This window comes from Manis javanica, unplaced genomic scaffold (assembly GCF_040802235.1).
Source record: "Manis javanica isolate MJ-LG unplaced genomic scaffold, MJ_LKY HiC_scaffold_23, whole genome shotgun sequence".
In the NCBI taxonomy this organism is placed as follows: domain Eukaryota; kingdom Metazoa; phylum Chordata; class Mammalia; order Pholidota; family Manidae; genus Manis; species Manis javanica.
In genome coordinates, this window is record NW_027332169.1 from 2,884,513 (window position 1) to 2,906,744 (window position 22,232).

At 39.8% G+C, this 22,232-nt stretch overlaps 1 long non-coding RNA gene across 2 annotated transcripts in view; it reads right to left on the reverse strand.

The window, feature by feature from the left end:
* LOC140847591 (uncharacterized) overlaps positions 1–22,232 on the reverse strand; it is a 70,210-nt gene that overhangs the window by 22,312 nt on the left and 25,666 nt on the right. The window contains exons 4-6 of one of the 2 annotated variants that reach the window (XR_012127630.1): positions 8,725–8,838; positions 7,789–7,980; positions 865–987 (exon numbers count right to left, since the gene is read on the reverse strand). This is a non-coding gene — a long non-coding RNA (uncharacterized lncRNA). Of the gene's footprint in view, positions 1–864; positions 988–7,788; positions 7,981–8,724; positions 8,839–22,232 lie in introns of those variants that run through there. The other variant, XR_012127631.1, reaches the window with a different exon arrangement.

The following is a 22,232-nucleotide window of genomic DNA, read 5'->3' on the forward strand; positions in this document are numbered from 1 at the left end:
AAGGGAGATGGAGGGGAGAGATAATTTCTGACTTAATACACTTTGAATGGAAGAGGAACAGGAATGTTTTTCTCTCTTTCTTCTTCCAGGTACTTCTGCCCTTTACCATCTTCTCCTATCCCTCCTTCTTCAGAGAAGAGCTGGTAATTATTCATCTGTGATATCAGGGAATCATTATTAGCCCAAGTACCTGCTCTCCAATCCTTTAAGTAGTGTTTGTGTTAGGGGGGGCTGTGCATATAAAGCTCTCTAAATGGTGTGGCTAGAACTCCCCCATGTATCCTGTTAGCAAGGACAGGGCTTGTTTTGGACAGCTGCCAGGGAAGCATTTCAAAGATAGTTGGCAAATAATGTCTTAGGGAGAATGCAAAAAATGCATTGAATTTTCCTAGCCTGAGATTGGAAATGGTCCACTCTCTGCAAGGCAACCCTATGGTTTATAATAATCAACTATGGAAAATTGTATTTTCAAGATCCCAATTAATTTCTTAACCACTGAAGATTATGAAAGGACTGTCAGCCAGGAACTAAAAATAGCTTAATGGAGTGCTTTATTTCTTTACAAAAAAAAAATGAGTTTGTTTCTTTTGTCTTTTTTTTTTTTTAAAAACAAAACAAAACAAAGGATGTGGTCCAGAGATTACAAGCAGGAGTGAAGCAGCAGCAGTAATAATAAGGAAGGAGTGGGCTGCTCATTTGTACATTTGATCTATTGACTAATCAGGAGAATAATTAAAAGGCTCCCTTCATGTCAAGGTAGGAGATTGATGGCTGTAGATAGTGGAATGCCAAGGTGTTGATCTGCTATGGGGCCAAGTCTGAGATGTAGGCATCCTCTGGAGGCAGAAGGTCTTGGCCTCTGGCCTCAGTCTCTTGCATCTCCTGTGAGCTTTTTCTCTGGTTCCTGTGTATGCACAGTCCTTGAAACTCCCTCCTGTTCTCTGTCTTAGCTTGAGTTTCCTCAGTGGCCGACCCAGAAACAATGATCTGGGTGCATGTAGTTTCCAAGGATATACAATGGGAGAGTGGAGACAAGGAAGAAAAGGACAGAAAGTTGCGTTATGATCAAGGTACCATTGTGGGCAACTGGAACCCATCCCACTGGGGGACTTTGATAACTTTGTAGAACATACCCCAGAATTGTTCCCCAGAAAGCTGAGGAAGCCAAAGTATTTACCTTCATCTGTCATTGGTTAACCCCTGGTGTTTCTGGCTTTGCCTGTGAGGGCAGCATATAGCCCAGTGGCCAGGGAGCCCCACTGGGCAGAGAGACCCAGGCAGCCCCCACCATGAACTGGACCTGTGTAGACATCCTCCTGGATAGGCTGATCGGATACAAGTTTATCAACATAGGATTTATTATAGGTTCCTTCTCCATTTTCCTCTTCTTTCCAATTACCCCATGAAAATGGGACCTGAACAGAAGTCTCCTTGATTTCTTTCTACTCTTGTTTATGATTCTCCCTGGGGCATTTCATTCACTTTGTGTACCTTCTACCAGTTGCTCATCTGTAAAGTGGGATAATGACAGCTTCCTATAGGAGATGCCTTTTGGTTTGTCTGTCCAGCTGTTTATCTTTTCTGGGAACTAACCAGTCTCCACCTCTTTTCTGGGAAATGTTACTTGGTCTTCCTTCCAAACACATGGTTTCTCTCTGTGTCCCCTGCCCCTGGGCTACAGGTAATTGGTTCAGAGATATGCACCTCCCCAACATGGGCCAATCAAATCACTTCCCTGGCAATTTTCACTTGGCATTGAGAAAGAGTGCTGGCATACATCAAGCTGGGGAGTTGTTGGTGGACACATTCCACTGCAGGAACTAAGCCCAGGGTAAGCTGTTCTGCTGCTGTGAAGCTGACCTTTAGAGAGGAGGATAGACAAAGATGTGGGAGAATAGTCTTGAGGGTGTTCAACTGTGGGTTCCAGTTCTTCCAAGAGGCCTACAGCTGCCTAGCCCACTGATCCTGCAAGGCACCTCTCTTTCCTCATAAACATTCTACTTTTCACTAACTCAAATGAATGGGAGGAACAGAGACACAACTTGAACAAATATTCTCTGTTTATAGAGTCCTTATAATGACCCTATGAGATGAATGCCTGGGAAACACCCAGACCTCAACAAAATGGCAACTATTATTACTTATAATAATGACTCCTGCATCTCCAGTCCTACATAACCTTACCCCCAGCTTTTGGTAGTTTCATTATGAATGTCCCAAACACCTCAAACTCAATAAAACTGACCTTCCCATCTAAGACATCTCAACCTTTCTCTGTAAATGATCACTGCATATCTAGCACTTGGTTCAGAAACCTGGGAGCATCCTTGACTGCTTCGCATGCTCTGCAGCCAATCAGTGAACAGGTTTTGGTGAATTTTCCCTCAGAAACCTTTCTCATGTCCATGAGTTTCATTCCACATCACTACCATCCTAGTCCCTCCCCTATCAGTGCTCACTCCAAATTACAGCAATTATGTCCAACAAATCTCCTAACCATTGCTTTTTATCCTCTCCAGTCTGGTGGTTTTAAAAGCTCTCTGCTAAGGCAGGGGAATCCTTTGTTCACATGAAATCTTATGTGGAACTCCAATATATAAAGCACACAAAATGAAGCTATTTTGGTTCAAAAGAGGGGACTGGAGACTACTTGAACCCCTCCCAACCAACCTCCCCCTCCACACCCTGTCCCCACCCATCCCAAGGCCCAGAAGATGACATGCGAGCAAAGAGGTGAAGGAGGAGAAGAGTTCAGCCCCAAAGACATTTGAGAGAAGAGCACTCCAGATGGAGAAAACATTCAGTACACAGACTGTAAGGAGGTGGGGCATGTGTGAGGAGCAGCTGGGGGGCCAGTGCTGATGGAGCCCACTGAGCGTGGTAGAACAGCAGGCAAGGAATGACATGGCCTGATCATATAGGGCCTTGGCCATTGGGAGAACTTTGATGTTTACTCTGAGTGAGATGGGAGTGAAAAGCTCTGGGCACAGGAGTTACCTGGTTGACTTGTATCCTGAAAGTATCACTTAGATCACTGTGTGGAAAATAGACTGTGTGAAGGTGAGGATGGGAGAAGAGAGATCTGGGATGAGTCTGTTGTAGTAATTACATTAGAGATGACGAGGGTGGTGGCAGAGGAGGTATTGAGAAGGGATCAGATTCCAGATGTATTTTATTTTGGAAGTAAATACAACAGTATTGCTTAGAGGATTGCATGTGTCAAGAAAGATGCCACCTTTTTTTTTGCCTGAATATCTAGAAGGCTGAATTCTCATCAGCTGAGATGAAGAAGGCTGAAGGTTATTAGGCACACATGTCTAATGGTCACACAGATACAGAATTCCTCATAGGTGAACTTTGCATAATACTTTATTGACACCATTTCAGATATTCTTTGCATAAAAATTTCATACCCAATTATCTGGTTTCAAAAATCAGATCAGTAAGGGAAAGATTATTCACTTTTCAGAAAAGCTTAGACTTGGGACTGATTTCAGTAGCAAAAAGAGTAAACCCTCAAAGCATATATAAAACATGAATCAATTTAACATAAATTTTTAGAAACACATTTGTTATATAAAAGTCAGCCAGGAAAGTTAAGATGAAGCTAAGCAATATGCCAGTGGCCCTTATTGCTTTAGTACACAGTGACTTTGATAGGCACTATCAGGATGCTCTCCTCTTCTGGAATGCTCTACTCTTGTACTCAATACAATGATGAGCACACACACGGTTAGTTTCCATGCAGCAGAGAAGAATCTTCTCAGGGATTTAGATGGAGAGGGCACACACGGCTCAGGTGATTAGAGCAGGACAATGCATACTTTGGAAATGTTGAATCTACAGATATTCATGTTTTAAAACAGCTATGAAATAATATTTATATGTTTATAGTATCACATAGCTAATATCTAACACATAAGCACAGCAGATACTCCATGAGAATAACTAAATGAGTGGATATTGCTATAAGAGGTACATGCGAAGAGGGTTGTCATAGTCTACACTGATCTTATCTGCTTTCCATAGTGAGCTACAGCCTTCAGTGGTTTTTAGATAGGACTACTGACCACAGTGTTTCAATTTCCCTGCTGAGCTGGCATAATTATGTATCCTTCTCTGCTTCTCTCTCTAACTGTGCCTACTGCGAATGCTTTCAGTAGCAAGCTACAGAAATACCTAACTATAGCAACTTAATTTGGAGGTGACCAGCCCAGGGATTGTGCAACAATTCAGGTGCCTTGAAGGATCTGGGCTCATACCGTTTGGTTCTTCCATTCTTAGCAGGCTGGATTCCATCCTTGAGCTTATCACCTCATATTTGTGAGGTAACAGATGTATTTCCATAAATTCCAAGCCTACTTCAAGCAGGAATGGAAAAGAAAGTAAAGAAAATGAGAACCATATTCATTTCCTTTTATTAGAAAAGAAAGTTTTCCCAGAAACTTTGAAGCAGACTTCCTTTTAGGTCTCATTAACCGTAATTGTCACATGAGTGGCTTTCTAAAAGGAGCTTGGGCAAAAGACTGTGTTATGCAGATCCTATTGCTGCTCCAAAAAAACTAGGTTTCTGTTAAAATGAGGGAAATATCTAGGCAACTACCAGATTTGCTTCACCAACCACACTAAAATCCATGGCCATTGGGTCCATGTTTTCTACTCTGGTCTTTACTGAAGACCCCCATATGCCATAGAAGAGAACTAACACTTCCCAGTGGGTGGATTCCAGTGGCAGTAGTTATAGGGAGTCTGTCCAAATCTGGGAAATGTGTCCCATTGATCTCTGGCACTTTCACTAATAACCAGACCTTCACCTTGAGATGAAACTACTGTTGCTTCTGCCAAAAAATGCTGCGGGGCTCGTTAAGGGTTCTCTTTAGCTGTCAAGACTCATCATCAAACTATCCTTGACAAATTTTAATTTTAGTTTAAGTAATTGGCCTGACATGAATCAGACTGACAGCCAGCTTTCAGAACAGTTTCTAATAGCCTGTAATATCCACGCTACCAAGGGGATTCAAGATGACATCTCCGAAGATAAATATTACAGGATGTAGGTGCTAATAGTGAGGGCTAATTTAAGGTCTTATTTCATGTATATTTCCTGCTTAAAGGAAGGAAATAGGGAGCTCTGGAGAGAAGTAACAGGCTTCTGGGGAAAGTAATTTCCAGTAGTAATTCAGGATTACATCAGGATTTTAACTTCAGGAAGTTTCTGTTCAGCCCAGGAATAAGGCTGAATAAGAGAAATAGAAATATCTAAACTTCTAGGGAGAAACTCACAGAGTAATTAGAGGAAAAAGGCTGAATTAAGAAGTAGTATATCATATTATTAAAAGGACAGCTTTGAAGTAAGATGGGTCTGGATTCAGAGTCCAGCCCTGACACTAGTTTGAGAGCTTGGGCACTTTATTTAACTTCTTATACTTGGTTTTCTAATCTGCAAATGGGAGGCAATAATGGATACCTTTATGGAATTGAGGCAAGAGTTAACATGAGGTAGTGAATGTAAAGCACATAGCCCGAGCCTAGCAAATATAATAGGATGTATTAAAGATGGTTGTTTGGCAGAGTAAGTTGGCATGTGGGTCAGGGTTCAAGCCCCCTCCCCCCCACCTATGGTGACCACTGCATGTTTTGAATACATAGGGGATTTTGTTTCATAACTGGGAGGCTGGATGGAGATTGTCATTGGTGTTGGAACAGGCTGACAAGGATAAGTGAGGAGCTGCATCCCATACAGTAGGACAGCTCCTGGCCAGGTGCACATACCATGGCTAGAGGGGTAAGGACCAGAGGCCAGAGAAAGTGTGGCAAAAGTCTTTATGACTGGGCCTCAAAGCTGCTCTGCATGTGTCCACACATCCTGGACAGTGGCGTAGGTTAGAAGCAGAATTCTCCCCATGTGGCACAGGTCCCAGCATGTCTAGTGACTTTGTTAGGGAGCAATGTACTTTGCACACGCACTGATGAGCATCTAGCTGTGGGCAGACAGGAAGACAAGCCAATGCTGATGTAGCTGTGCCAGGTTTGGGGATCATGAGACTGTTTTTAGGGGGACTCTTCGATATGCCTGGAGGTGATATCAGAAGGCCTCATGTTTCTGGAAGCCCATGTTCATCACATTAGCTGGTGGCATGAATTTTAATGTAACTGGTACCTTCATTCTTATCTGCAGGCTAGTGCAGCCAAACGACACTGTGGCTGTGCTTCACACTGACCAAGTGTAATTAAGTATCGGAATGAGAGAGTGCTATGTCTTCAGATGAGAAAAGCTTCATAAATTATATACCATAGTGTCTGGAATATAGTAGGTGCTCAACAAGTGCCATTCATTCTTTAAGATTAAATTTCAACTTTTAGTGAAGATAAAGAATGTTATGTCCTAGAAAGCTCAGGCAAATGTTTATTCACATATCTGTTCATTCAACAAGAACTCATTTGGTGCTTATGTATATATGTGTGTGTGCATGTGTATATACATATATGCATAGTACACGTGATACACATGGTTGAACAGCATGACCTCTGCACTGGGGATCCCCAGCTCCTGATGGATGAGGCCTGTATGTGCCTTAATAGGTATAACGCCAAGCAGAGGCTGCTGACCAGTGCACCAGAGGGAGAAAGAAGCATGATAAAAGCATAAGTAAGGGTCTGGAATGGCTTTGTGGGGAGAAGGCAAATGAACTGAGTCTCAAAGAGCTCCACCTCCACACATCAGAGAAAACAGCAAGAACATGCATGGTAATTACAAGGGATCATAAACAGTTCACTTTGACTGAAGCCTCATTGGTCAGAAAGGAGAACAGTAGGGACACTTGCGAGTGTGGCTGGCCAAGGTTCACTTATAGAAGGCCTCTAACATGAACCTTGGAAGGGCAGGAAATGAAGGGGCTCTGTTGAGAGTTGTGGAGTGGCCAGTGGCACATTTTGGGGAGTTAGGCATGTAAGACTCCTGGACTCTATAAACAGAAAGGCTCTGTTTAAAGGAATGGTAATTTACCTTTACAAGGACTTGGACAAAAGCTGCTTTTTGTCCCCAGAAGCAGGGGTTGCTGGTGCCCTGGCACATAGGATTTGTGGCTTTTTTTCTCTTTTAAAGAACAGAGTTTCACGTTTCCTTGTTTGTTACCCCAACCCCACCCCATCCCCACTGCCCCCACCGCCCCCACCACAGTCATCTCCTAATTACCTTTGCATATTGTGAAAATGTCACTTGGTGGGGAAAGGAAGTGTTCTTCCATAAAATGCCAGGAACTGCCCACCCATCCTTCTCCGACTCCTATTTTTATGAGGTGCACAGGGCACAGACAGCAGAAAGAATGCCACCTGTGCAGGAACTTTGCAGCACAGATTTGCCCCTGCCTGAGCAGTCAGTGGGGAACATGCATGTCTCCTCCTCCCCACCAAGATTTTCTTTCCAATGAAGTGCATGACCAGTATCCAAAAGGGAGCCTCTCAATGAAGAACAACTTAATGGGAGATGGTGGCTAATCAATCAGCCAAGGACTGTCCCTCCTAGTGGCCTTGTAAGCCCAAATTGCCCACCTACCCTCTCAGAGCAATAACAGCACCGTTAGCCTTCCTCTCCCTCCATCTCCTTCACTTGAACCAAAGTTGACATCATAAGGCAAGTCATGAACCAATGATTTGGTTCATGATTTTTTTCATTTCCTCTTTGCTCTTAACTTGGAACTGCCAGGCACTCCTCCCCTTCCTCCAAGGGCCCATGTTCCTGTGACAGCTCTCCCAGACCAAGGTAAGATGCAGTGACCATGGGCCTACCTTGAGAAATGAGACTGTCCATGACTGCCCCATGGCTGAGTGGTGATGATGGAGAGAGCAATGCAGGGGAGGGATGGAGGTCCAAGAGGAGTGGAGAAACTCAGAAGTGGCACCATGACCCTGTTTGTGGAGTCTGCCCAGCGCTGGGTGCAAATCACAAATGGCCACAGATGGTCCTTTCATGGGGCATGCCTAGAGAGAGTCCCCTAGTGATAATTAGGTTCCTGCTGTAGCTGCTAAAGCCCATTTACCAACCATTACTGAGGAACTGCTCTGCTTCAATTACCTCTCCTCAGCACCAATAAAGCATATATTGGCAGCTCTGAGCTTGGGCACACACTTTCTTTCATGGAGTAGCTCCAACTTCCATCCACAGTGATTTTATTATGGCAAAATATTTTACTTCTGATTAACCTGAAACAGTTTTTAAGTCTCTCTTTGCACTGAGCTATCTGGGAAAATCAATGAATGGGTAGGTGGGCCCTTTGGGGCAACAAATACAGGCATGTGGTGGGGACTTGAGCTAAAGTTCTTTAAATCCATATCCCAAAATTTAAATTATTTCTCACTCAGTCCTCCTATTAGAAAAAATTTAACTGTTCCCTTGCTGACAAAATGTAAGTGGGAGGGAGATATTGTCTGTGGTCCACCCATATTCCCTTGAGTCTTAACATTATAGTACAGACTTCCAGCTGCCTGAAGGATTTCTCTGGGGGTCAGAGTTTACTCTTCTTGCACTTTGTAAGATGTGATGAGTGAAATAATTCCCCCCAAGTAAAAAGCTCACAGTAGAAGGCTGGCTTGAGTTGGTATATAATTGCCCTTGTCCCATTTTCCCTCAGTGAGATAACTGAGGGTGGTCTACACTGGCTCTCCAAGTTCCCCAGAAGGATAATGCTCTAATTGCCCACAGTGGTAATTAGCTCAATAACTCACCTGTTATTAGTTACTTCTTGCTCTGTCTCACTCTTCTATTCTCCTACTTACGTTTCCTGGGATCACCTTCCAAATAAATTTCTTACTCTTGAATCCTTGTCTCAGGATTTGTTTCTGGAAGAAGCAGAGAGAAAAATGCCATCAAGATGATCAAAATACCTAGTTTGGGTCTTGTTGAAGTATGAAGGTGCAGGATTGAGGATAAAATTTCTAAATTCCAGGGTAATGCTTTACATTCAGCATTGAACAGACAGTTCTTGATAGAAAATAATTCAAATGTTGGCCTTAAGGTTCAGCAAATTATATGTAAGTTCTTCCTAAGACCCCTTATGAAATTTACATTATGATTTGGGGAGCTCTTTGGCCTGAAGACATTTAACCATTTTACTCTACTCAATGTGTTGAAAGGGATGAATTCCTTGCAATTGATTGGATCTGATCATTAAAATGACCAGAGCAGACCCGATGTAATGGGAAGTCATATATCTTGACAGCCAACAGATTGACTGGGTGGAGACCAGTTATTAAAAATTAGCCATTTGTTCTTCTTTTTTTTGTGACCTAGGCATTAAGGCTCTACTGTGTGCACTGCACTGCGTGGATTATGGAGGAGGAGAAGGAAAGGAGAGATAAAAGGACCCTCCTTCAAAAGGCTGATGGTTTTCTGGGGAACAAAAGAGAAAACTGATAATCAGAAGACCTCAGGTCTTACACCTTGTTTCACTGTATGGCAGGTTACTTTTCCCTTCTGGTCACAATTTGCCTAATGAAAAATGAAAATAGAGAAACAGTTTATTTCCAATTGCTCTTCCAACTCTGTATTCTCTAATTCTCGCTTTTCAATCCCTGTATTTCTCAGAAATATTTTGTATATTGTGTTCTTCAGAGATGAAGTCTGGCATTAAGTTAATAAGGTAGTAAAAGAAATGTTTTTATATTTGTAGTCTTTGATGCAACCACTGTAATTAACATGTTCAAAGTTTATATAGTTTTAAACATAGCTAACATAGTATTAAATATTATCACCTATCACAGATAATTTCATCAAAGTCTGCTGATGGACATTTAGGTTTCTCCTATTATTCACTAGAAATTATGTAATAAACATCTTATTGGACATATTTTTTGCACTTGGTAAAAGTATTTCTATAGGGTAAAGTAGTTGTGTATAGGAATCATGAGGCAAAGGATATGAACTGCAATAATGTTAATAGATTCCATCTAGTGCAATTCTTAGTTACCACATCTTTTAAAAAATTGTAATCTTCCAGGTTTATTGAGATAATTGACAAATAACATTGTGTAAGTTTAAGGTATACAAAGTGATGATTTAATATATGTATACATTGTGAAATAATTACAATAATTAGTTACCATGTCCTTGTCTACTCTGATATAGATTTAAAGAAGATAAGACATAATCTGATATGTGAAAATGACATTGTATTGTTTTAATTTTATGTCTTTAAATATGAGTGATATTCACAATGATTGTTTTATGTTAATTGCCTATTTTATTTTCTTTCTTCTGTAAATTCCTTTCCTTTTCTATGTGTAAACACAATTGTGTATTACCTTCTATGTGTTTCAGGGGTTACGTATATTTTATATTTATCTTTTGTTTTTCAGTTTAATTTTGGTTTCTTCTACTCAGGAATGAAAAATCTTAACATCAAGTTGGTCAGTATTTTCCTTCATTACTTTTATTTTTCAGGTCACAAAACTGATATCTTTTTCTAAGGCAATAAATATATTCACTTCTGTTTTGTCCCAGTGCTTTAAAACATTTTCAACGTTATTGAGGCATAATTGACATATAAAATAGTAAGATATTTAAAGTGTACATCATGGTGATTTGATATATTTATACATCATGAATGGATTCTCAAGTTAATTAACACGTCCATCACCTCACATATTTATCTTTTTTTTTCTTTTTTGGTGAGGACATTTAAGTTCTACTCTCTTAGCAGATTTCAGTTATATAATACTCTGTTTCTGCTATAGTCACCATGTTTTACATTATATCCTCAGACCTTATTCATCTTACAGCTGAAAGACTGGATGCTTTTACCAACTTCTCTCTATTTCACCTACTCCCCAACCTCTGGCAACCACTTTTCTACTCTGTTTCTATGAGTTTGACTTTTTAAAGATTAAGTATATAAGTGATACTGTGCAGTATTTGCTTTCTCTGTATGCTTTTTTTACTTAGTGTAATCTCCTCAATGTCCATCCATGTTGTCCCAAATGACACTATTTCCTTCTTTCTCTGGCTAAATATTATTCCATTCCTTTATCTGTTGAAGGACTCCTGGATTGTTTGCATATATTGGCAACTGTGAATAATACTGCAGTAAACATGGGAATGTAGATATCTTTTGGATATCCTGTTTTCATTTTCCTTGGATATATGCCCAGAAGTGGGATTGCCTCCACACTGTTCTCCATAGTGGCAGAACAAGTGTTCCCTTTTCTCCACACTCTTACCAACACTTGTCTTTTTGATGATAAGCATTCTAACAGGTGTGAGGTGGCTTAGATTTGCACTTCCCTGATGACTTTTAGTGATGCTGAGCACCTTTTCATTTACATGTTGGCCATTTGTATGTCTTCTTTGGAAAAATGGCTATTCAGTTTCTCTGTCCATTTCTTAATTGGATTTTTATTTTGCTATTGGATTTTATGAGTTCTTTATATAGTTTGCATATTAACCCTTTATCAGATATGTGATTTGCAAATATTTTCTCCAATTCTGTATGTTGTCTTTTCATTTTGCTTATCACTTTCTTTACTGTGCAGAAGATTTTTAATTTGATGGAGTCCTACTTTTTATTTTTTCTTTTGTTGCTTAATCCAAAAAATCATTGTCAAGACAAGGAGCTTTTCCCTTCTAATTTTTTCTAGGAGTTTTATGGTTTCAGGTCTTATGTTCAAATCTCTAATCCATTTGGAATTGATTTTTGTGTATACTGTAAAGTAATTGTCCAGTTTAATCTTTTTCATATGGTAATCCATTTTTCTTAATGCCACTTGTTAAAGAGACTATTTTTTCTCCATTGTGTTTTCATGGCTTCTTTGTCACAAATTAATTGATCATATATACATGAGCTTATTTCTGGGCCCTCTATTCTCTTCCATTAATCTATGTATCTGTTTTTATGTCAATATCATTCTGTTTTGATTACAATAGTTTTGTAGTATAGCTTGAAGTCAGGCTGTGTGACACTTTTTAGCTTTATTCTTCTTTCTTGAAGCTGCTTTGGCTATTTTGGGTCTTTTGTGGTTCCTTATGAATTTTGGGGTTTTTTTTATTTCCATGAAAAATGCCATTGGAATTTTGATAGGGATTGCACTGAATCTGTAATTGCTTTTGTTAGTATGGACATTTTAACAATACAATTCTTCTAATTTATGAGCACAGCATATCTTTCCATTTATTTATGTCTTCTTCAATTTCTTTCACTAATTTCTCATGGTTTTCAGTGTACAGATTTTTAAGCTACATGTTTAAATTTATTCATAACTATTTCATTCACTTTGGTGCAATTGCAAATGGGATTATTTTCTTAATTTCTCTTTCTGATAGTTTGTTAATAGTGTATAGAAATGCAACTGACTTTTGTGTATTGATTTTGAATCCTACAACTTTACTTATTAGTTCTAACAGTTTTTTTGGTGGCATCTGAAGGGTTTCCTCTATGTAATATCATGTCATCTGCAAATAGAGACAATTTTGCTTCTTCCTTTTCTGATTTGGATTCCTTTTGTTCCTTTTTCTTGCCTAATTGTTTTAGCTAGGACTTTTAGTATTATGTTGAATAAAAATGGTGAGACTGGGAACAGGAAAATCACTTATATCTGTTTCACTAAGGTCTGTTTCTGAAGTTTTACCTTATTATTATTATTATTTTTAACATATCCATCTGTTTTCAATTTCCTTGACACTCTGTATTGGTTTCTGTGCATTCAATGAAACAGCCACCTCTCCCACCGACCCTTGATGGAGAGATCCTGTGTAGGGGATGAAACTTATCATTTAGCCTGACCCAAGGTCTCAGTTGTCTCTCAAACCTTTGTGATTATCCAGTCTGTCTTCTGTGCTCCTAGTGGCCCCAGAAACTGGGGATATGCCAAGACCTGCTGTGTCCCAAAGAGGTGATTCTGTTAGCACCTGATTCAGGCTGATTAGAAGTTAGACTCTCAGCCAGAAGCTTCTAAAGTATGCACATATATTTCTTTCAGGGGAAGACTGGAAGACAACTTCTGTCAGCTTGCTCTGCTCTGAGCCCTAGGGAACAGCTGGTTAAGAACTGTTTATTTTTTGCCTCAGTCCTGTGGGACTAGTGAAGGCAAGCCCCGCTGGCCACTAGAAGCATGTGATCAAGGAATGTGTTCTCTGGACAGCAGCCACAAAAGCTGGGGTGCCAGGTGTGCACACAAACTCCTTCCAGGGAGACACCAGTGACCTGAAGCAGGCCAGGCAGAGAATGCACAGATGGCATTCACTGGCCTTCCTGGTCTCTGGGGAGGATCCCAGTCAGCCCCTGTATATGTGCTAAATTAGAAACCTGACACTCAAGTAGCAGCTTTTAAAGTATGCTAATGAGCCATTTTCAGGGAAAGAGTGGAAGATGGGTGTTTCTGCCTTCAACTTCTGTGCTGAGGCCTGAGAGATAACCACAGCTATTTCTCATGAGCCTCCTAAGAAGTGTTTCTTTATTTGGTGGTCTTGTGGTCTCAGAAATGCAAGCCCCATTGGCTTTCAGAGCAAGGTGTTTTGGGGACCTTAAAAAGTGGAAGTTTTAAATTGGGTTGCTAGATGTTGGCCCAAATCTCTGCTCCTCAGGAAGAAGCTGGCAGTTGTGGGTCCCTACCAATTATACCTTACTGTGTAGGGAGTGGAGTTTATGGAAAGACTGTGTCTCAGCCTTTCCTACCTGTTTCGATGTCAGTATTTTCTCATTTGCCCAGTGTGCAGGAGTCACTCAACTAGTGCCTGGATTCAGAGGGAATCACTCCATGTGCAGCTGTAGATTTGGTGGGCCTGTGGGAGAGGAGTTCAGGAGCTCCTGTGTTGCCATGTTGGACAATAACCTTTTCTCAGGCTTTTATGGTCTCATTTTTTGTATTTAAATCTTTATCTATTAGGAGTTTATTTTAGAAAAATGAATGAGTCAGGATACATTTAAAATTTTTTTTTAGAACTAATAATCTGTGGCCCAGCTTTGTTAACTGAACAACCCAGGCTTCTTCAGTGAACTGAAATTTCACCTCTGTTATACACTGAAATACCAGATCTACTTGGATTGATTTACATACTCTGTTTTTTGACATTTTGAGTACGATGTGTCTAGGTGTATAATTCTTTGAGTGACTTCTGTGAGCTTACTGAGTTTCATAGCTATGTAGAGAAATAATTTGTCAAATTTGGGAAGTTTTGGTCATTATTTCTTCAAATATTCTTGCTGCTTCTCTCTCTCCTCTCCTCTGTGACTTCTCATCATGCTTTTTTTCATATATATGGTTAAGAACTGTTTATTTTTGTATATTGTATATTTTTGTATATTTTGTATATTGATATTATTGCCCAGGTTTCTGAACCTCTGTTCATTTTTCATTATTCTTTTTTCTTTCTGTTTCTCAGACTGAATAATTTTAACTAATGTATCTTCAAGTTCACTGATTCTTCTTTCAACTAAAATTTGCTATTGAGTCCTTTCAGTGATTTAAAAAATAATTATATTTTTTCATCTCCTCAGTTTCTATTCAGTTCTTTTTAATATTTTATGTTTCTTTTTTAATATTCTCTGGTGATCATCATTCACATACTTTCTTTTAATTCAGGAGGTCTAGCTTCTTTTAGTTCTTTGAAAATACTTATAAAAGCTGAATTTAAATGAGGAATTATAATATATGGATTCCCTTAAAAATAGTTTGTTTGACTGCTTGTGTTTGTGTATGTGTGTCATACTTCCTGTTACTTTGCATCTCTCATAATTTTTTGCTGAAAACTCTACTTGTAAAATAATATAACTTTTCAACTCTGTGAATCAGACTCTCCCTCTCTTCAGGGTTTATCATTTTTGTTGTCTAGGGACTTTCCTGAACTAATTCTGTAAAATCTGTGTTACATGTTGGATGCAAGCATTGACATCTCTGTTTGGTTAGCTTAGAGGTCAGCTAATGATTGGGCAAACTTTTCCTTAAATGTCTTAAACTAATAAGTCTTCTACACTTTGCCAAAGGGCTCTCTCTCTCTTAGTTGGGACATGCCTTCAATGTTCTGGAAGTTTACAACTCCACCTCAGCTGTCACTTCCTGCTTGTGTAAGGCCTCAGAGTAAGCCATATGAGAGAGATTGGGCCCTTCAGGCCTTTCTTGGGCATGCCAGAGACTCACATGTAAATGGCCTGCTAGATCTGTAGGAATATGGGGATCTCCTTTTTAAAACTCCTAGGAATAGCTCTTTTTCAAATCTCCTTTTTAAATTTTTTGGCCAGCCTCTTATTTCCCAACTAGTATCACTTCTTCAGACAACTGTGAGGTTCAACAATTGTCACTTACTGTTTTTGACAAATGCCCTGGTGTAGGACTTTTCCCACTGAGGGATTTGTGAGCCAGGTGAAATAATGACAAATCCTGTGAATAGTGCTTTTCTAAGGGCTGACAGATGAAGTAGTGACAGTTTGCTGGGGGTGGGGCTCTCTGATGCTGTCCAAACCCCAAACCCATATTATCTCCTGCTGGTTTTAGCAGCTACCATGGTTGTGAGTCTTCTGGTTTTCAAGCCCATTGTGGGTCTGAAGTGGGGATGGGAATAGGAAAGCACCACGAAGCTTACTGTCCTTACAAACATGCAGCTGTTTTTCTTGATGATTGATCCTAAGATTTTTGCAAGTCTCTGGTTTTTCCAGAGTCCTGAAAAACTTTTGTGCCTTTTTTTTAGTGTCTTCATTGTTTTAATGGAGGAGAAAATTTTTGGAGATCCTTACTGTGACATTTTGGAAGTACCACTCTGAAGTCTATTTTTATACTTTTTTAAAATTGTTGTGTCTCTATTTCAATTATTTTAGTTATAGTGAATTAAAGAACTGATAATAAAATCATCCCGCCACTCCTCTACCCACCAATATTTTTCTTTTTAAAACATTTTGGACTATTCTTTTTCATTTATTTTTCCAAATTAATTTTAGAATAATGTCTTCAAATTCTAAAATAAATCTTTTGGTATTTAATTGAGACTATTAAATTATAGATAAACATGGGAAGAATTGCTATCTTTGAAATATTAAATCTTCCTTGAAGGAATATGATGTGGTTATCCATTTATTCAAGTCTTTTTTGTTCTTTAATAGTTTTACTGCTTTCTTTACAAAGAAAAATTTCTTCATGAGTTTATTTCCAAGTACAAATGTGATCACTACCAGTCAAGTCTGAGCAGTGTATAGTGATTCTGCAGGACCCAGACGTTCTCTTCAGAGGCTTGATTAGTGAATTAAATGAATATAATAATAGAGACCATTCCCTCTGCATTCTTAAGATCTTTAAGGGTGGTAAACATCTATCTTCTCACCTACTCCTGGAATAAGCTAATGTTTTAGAGTCACTGCTTTGGCCAGTGATGGGAGGACAGTTTAAGTGGCTTTCACTCAGTTTTTCCTTTTATGATCTTTCCTATCCCAAATGCCAATGACCCAATGTGGTGTTCGGATTCACTCAGAGGCTAGGCACACTTTGCAGAAGAGCATTCTCTGAGTGGGCTTGCAGCTGGAGGATGACCTTGATAGCACCCCTTGCATCTGGGGCAAAAGGCTCTCTCTTTAAGGGAGCTCTGCATGGTGTATCTTTATTTATCACATAATTTGATCTCATTCATTAAAAACTTTTATGTACATACTTACATATAAATAAATCTATATAATTCTAAATATATATATTTCCAAAAACATATATGAAAATACTATGTTATATAGCATACTAAGCTAGGGAGTGATTAAAACTACCTTTGTCTTTATCTTAGTTTGGATTCCTGCAGAACCAGAGTAACTCAAGGACTTGTGCTGGTATCTTATTTGGGAGGTGAATCTAGGAAGTACAAGTGAGGGACTGGAAGAAGTGACACAGGGAAGGGATAAAAGCCCATAAAAATATGTAAATGAATGAGTTTTAGGAAACCCTCTTGTCACAGACCCTGTAAGAAACTGTATGGAATACACCTAGAGTTGACCACCAGAGGCCAGGGAAATTGAGGCATTTATTCACTTACTTCCATCTCTATTACTTGAGGGTTGTCCCTGGTGTCCTGCCACCTGCAGATCCAGTTTACACTCCCATTTGGTGGAGTAAGCTCTGGTGCTGCTGGGGAAAGTCTTCACCCACAGTGAAGGGGTGCAGAGGCTTCAGGTAGGAGGCTGTTGCCATTTGGGGAACCACAGCTTCAGGTGACCTCAAGTGAACTGAGGGAATTAGAACTATCAACATGCCTGCTATAACACCATAATGGTTCTAGAAAGATTCAAGTCTCTAAATATATTTAGGATGGGAAAATGACTAATGTAACCTTACCAAGCCAGCCTTGGGTAGTGGCATGGATAACCTGGATTGGTGGAGGTCAGTTTCAGATCTAATGCTAGATAGGTATGTGATGTTACCGCTCAGAAATATGTGGTGACTTGAGCAGTTTGCCCAGTTATAACATTCTTTTACCTCAGTAATCAAAGAGATGCTTAGTTAGGTGCCAGTCTGTGACCAGAGGAACCCTGGGCCCATCTCTAGTGCTGGGGCTTCTGCCTCTAGGCTTTGGTTCAGACACATGACCAGCATCAAGCCTTTAGGCTCTTCTAGTCAAGCATCACTGAAAGACTGCCCTTTAAAGCATGGGTTCCCCTTCCATTTTCTGTTATGATGGACTGAACACAATTAGGGAAGCTTTTTTGATTAGAAAACTTTAAGAGAAATTAAAAGAAAGTCTGCTCTGTAGTGAGCGCTCCCCATCAGGTGGTTTACTGTAAAAGAGACCCAGTTGCCATAGTGGATTAATCAGGGGAACCAGTGAGAGGACACAGTTTACCCATGGTAACCTAGCCTACTCTTTTGGCCTATTTTCAATATCTTAGCTTTAGGTAGGCTTGTTTTAAGCACTTTTCCAGACATCTGAGTGTTCACAGAGTGCTTATACTTGCAAGCATGCATCACAGTGGCACATTACCCAGGGAAAAGAAGAGCAAGCTTCCAGGAAGGGTGGTGATGTGCGGGCACCTTTGTGATGTTGCAAAGTTGCAGTTAGCTGGAGATCCTAATGAATCTGGCATTCTTAAGAAACCACTCAAGAGCTCCAATTTCCCACCTGGTATGTTTCTTTCCAACCTATGGATGGAAATAAGTTCTTCTCATTTCAGGTCCCTATCTGCAATCTTTTTTTCACAAGGCTACAGGTTTGGGTTGATCTAAAGGCAGAGAGGAGACACAATGAATGTTAGTGATTCTGAAATGTGTTGTGTCTGAATTTGCCCAAGTTTAGGGTTATCTACTGGGGTGAATGCTAACTCTGTGCTTCCACAGAGTTATACATGTCTTGAGTGAGGACTCTTCTGAGATTCTGGGACTCTGAAGTCTTTCCAATATACTGTTTTCTTTTCTGGGAGAGGTCTGGTGAGAATTTGTGTGTGGAGCTCATGACTTATCACCCTTTCTCGGCAAATCAGGAACACCTGCTCCATATGTTTGCTTTCATTAATAACATGTGAACATTTCAGATGCCAAGTTAACCTAATTATGTATGGCAGATAATTTTCTGAATGATAGGCAAATCTTTAGGGACTTTTTTTTTAATTGTGGAGAACACTCAAATTACAGCTGAGAGGCTTTGGTAGGGGGAGGAGGAGGAAGAGAGGTTGCAGTCTGGTGGGCTTCCAGGAAAAATCCTCTAAGAGAGGGAGGAACTATTGTCCTTTTTATTCAAGGAGCTCATTCAGGCATTCAAGGCTTGGATGAATAGTATGTTATCTTATTTGAGAGTTACAGGAAACAGAGAGTACAGACATGACACAGGCAAGGGAGGAGTCCTATGAAGCCAGATACCACATTGAACAACTGGAGCTTACACCTACAGGTTACTGTGAATATATGCCAGATACATACCTCAGGACTGTCCTTCCCAAAGGGGTTAGGGAGTTGGGGGCATTTGTGTGCCAAATCCAGATCATTGGTTGAGTGTTGCTGGCAGAGGATATTTATTCCTTAGAACTTCAGCCTGCTGGACAGTAGCCTTTCAGGTTTCCAAGAAAAGCTCTTAGGGCCAGAGATACATATATTGGCTGAGCTCCCTAAAATGATATGGTTGGAGGGATGTGGGTAGGGCACGGACTGCATTTTCTATAGAGAGAGACAGTAATCAAATATTAACCCAGGAAAGCCCATAAAATGACAACTGTGATAAGGTTTCTAGGGAGAGATGTGTTTAGTAGTGATTTGTCCTGGACAGGTTTATTTGAATAAAAACTTTACACACGAGCTTATTGGATCTTTTACAACTCCATGAGACTGAATAACTTGCCAGAGGCAGAGACAAGACATGAACCTAGGGTCCTGAGTTGGAAATTGGTGCTTAGTATTCCCGTTCTACCTTTTCCACATAAAAATTCATCTTCTCTTGGCAATATGCAGACTGAAAACAGCAGGCAGATGTGGTCAGAGAGAATTAAATAACAATGTAGGTGCACCTGGAGGAAAGACTTTCTTTAACTGAGTGCGAACCTAGCCTGCCATCTTTGGATTCCTGTTACTGTATTTTTTTAAACAGTAGTTCTGCACATGTTCCAAGAGGTGGATAGTAGCCAGAGTTCCTCCAAGGGAGAGGAAATCATCCTTTTTGCCTCTCTGTCTTTTCATTAACTCTTAGAGCATAAGATTCAGTTTCACTTTGTATGAGAGTGCTATGCAAACTGGCATTGTTCTCTGGGTATGAAGGGTTACTCTTATTAAAGTGTAGTCTTTAGTTGGTCAGCACAGGGGAACAAACCAGGAGACTGGAATTTGAGTCTAATCTTTGCCTTTTGATAGCAGTTTGGTAGCACCGAGGTAAGACATTGTTCATTTTTGGGTTTAGTTTGCTACCTTACCACCACCCTGTCCTCATCTGCATAATGAATATCCTGGCAATTTATTTAGTAACATTTAAAGACAGAAGGATTTCACATAATATCTTGCATCTTGAGCCTCCATTGCCCTATGTAAGGTTGCATGTCACTGGCCAGTTTTCATTGTGTGTACTGTCTCTGTTCTCACCTCTGACCCGCTCACTCACTCATATTCCACTTCTGGCTGTGCATGTTTTGGATTTGTAATCCCTAAAATACATGGTCTTCTTTAAGGTCACATCTGTCTTTGAAATTCTGCCCCTAAGGATCCTACAGCTGGCCTTGGAATCTCCGACATGGCGGTTTCTGTGCCATGTTTCTGGAGCAAATGGCTGCTTCCTGATGCAGTTTCATCAAAAGCCACCTGTTACACTTACTTAGATGGCCAGTTTAAAGCACAGAATGAAGATAAATGAACTAGACAGGTGCATCAGTTAGATTCTCCATTCTTTATAAACTAAACAACTCTAACTCAACCTGGCTTGGACAGAAGAGGGAATTTATTGAGTTACATTATAATAAAAAAGAGTGGAGTCAGAGGCTCAAAAATGGTCACAGTACTGTTTCTCACTATTTCTTGGCTATTCTTTTCCATTTTGGCTACATAATCAAGCATGGTGGAAAAGAGAGTATGCCTTTTTCCCCAAAGGGCCACTGAAGTTTCACTGCCTCTCTCTGGTTCCAACTGGACTATGTGCCTGTTAAGACCAGTTGTCATGGCTGGGGGACTGTAATGCTCTGGCTGGTCAGTCCTGTGTCCCATGACTTCTCCTACAGTCAAGGGTGGTATCAATTCCCCCTGATGTTTATGGAATGAGAGTGGGGAGCAGTAATTTCCTATGGGAAAATTATGGCAAAATTGTCCAAAGAAGGGAGAATGGATGTTGTATAGATGTTGTGTATCAAAAAGAATATCCACCCATCTGCTATATATGGTATTTTTTCCTATAAAAAGTGATCAGAAGACTAAGTACTTTAAAAACACTGTGCTTAAGGGTGAGGGGATCATAATGCTGAATCACTAGAGGTAGAATAAATCATTTACAACATATAAAACTACTAAAACAACTTCTCAATTTAATAACAAAAAAATTAAAGTAGCATTAAGTGAATAGTTTGATATGGGAAAAACAGTGCTATTTTGAACGTTTCATTTTTCTGCAGATTGTTTTGATAGCTGTTGGTAGCCATGGAGTTTCCTTCATTTACAGAGATTTCTCATACAAGACAGTGATGATGATGCATCACAGTGCTTGACATAACCCTCAATTCATGTTAACTTCTCTGTGCTTCAATGCATGCATGCTTTCACTCATTCATTTAGTAAAAGTTTATTTTGGACACTTTCTCTGTGTCAGGCATTATTCTAGGGGTCAGTACACATTTTTTGTAGAAAGGCAGATAGTGAATATTTTAGGTTTGCAAGCTGCATATTGTCTCCATCACATTTTCTTTTTTCTCCTTTCCCCCACCTATTTAAACATGTAAAAACCTTTCTGAGGTCTTGGGTCAAACAAAAGAGGCTGTGGCTGGATTTTGTGCACAGGTATGGTTCACTGACCACACAGACTTTAGGTGATACGGATTGTTTATTGAACGAAACAGGTAAAAATCTCTGCTCTTATGAAATCTTAATTTTTGTGTAAATTTAAATCTCATAAAAATCAGATAATAATTATTACATTTAGCCCTATGTTAGAAATAAGTAAAAATAGTACATAATTTGTCCAAAATCACAAAGCTAGTAAGAAAAAGAACTGGGCTGTGAACCAAGCTCTGACTCCAAAGATTATATTTTTAACCCTTGTATCTCACTCCAAAGATTATCTTTTGAATCCTGTTTTAACCCATAGCTACGTGCCTATGCGTCTCTCCATGATGATCCCAGAACTTCTGGCTTCAAGTCAATTAACTATGCAAAGATCATGGAAAGACTATGCATGCGAGTTATTACTTACTGGGGAATTATGGTGAGCAACACAGCTGTGATTCTGCATATGGACTGTGTTTGCCATCTTGGGAATGAGAGAGATCTCCAGGAAGAAATTCAAAAGGACAAAGAGCCAGGTATGAGGAAGTTTGATACTTAAAGCTGGGCAGAGGAGGGGGAAAGGGTTGTGCCCACAGACAGAGATTGGGAGGTCATAGGAAAGCCAGGAGAACCTGCACAGAAGTCAGAAATAGAGAGGATTTCAAGAAAACACAGCAGTCCTTCTAAAAGGCCATATGAAGTGGAGATTAAAATGTAACCATTAGGTTTAGAAACATAGAGGACTCTAGTGCCTTTGGTAAGATATTTTTTGGTATAATCATGATCATGAGGTCATCTTGGAGTGGACTGAAAAGAGAATGGGAGTGAGAGGAATG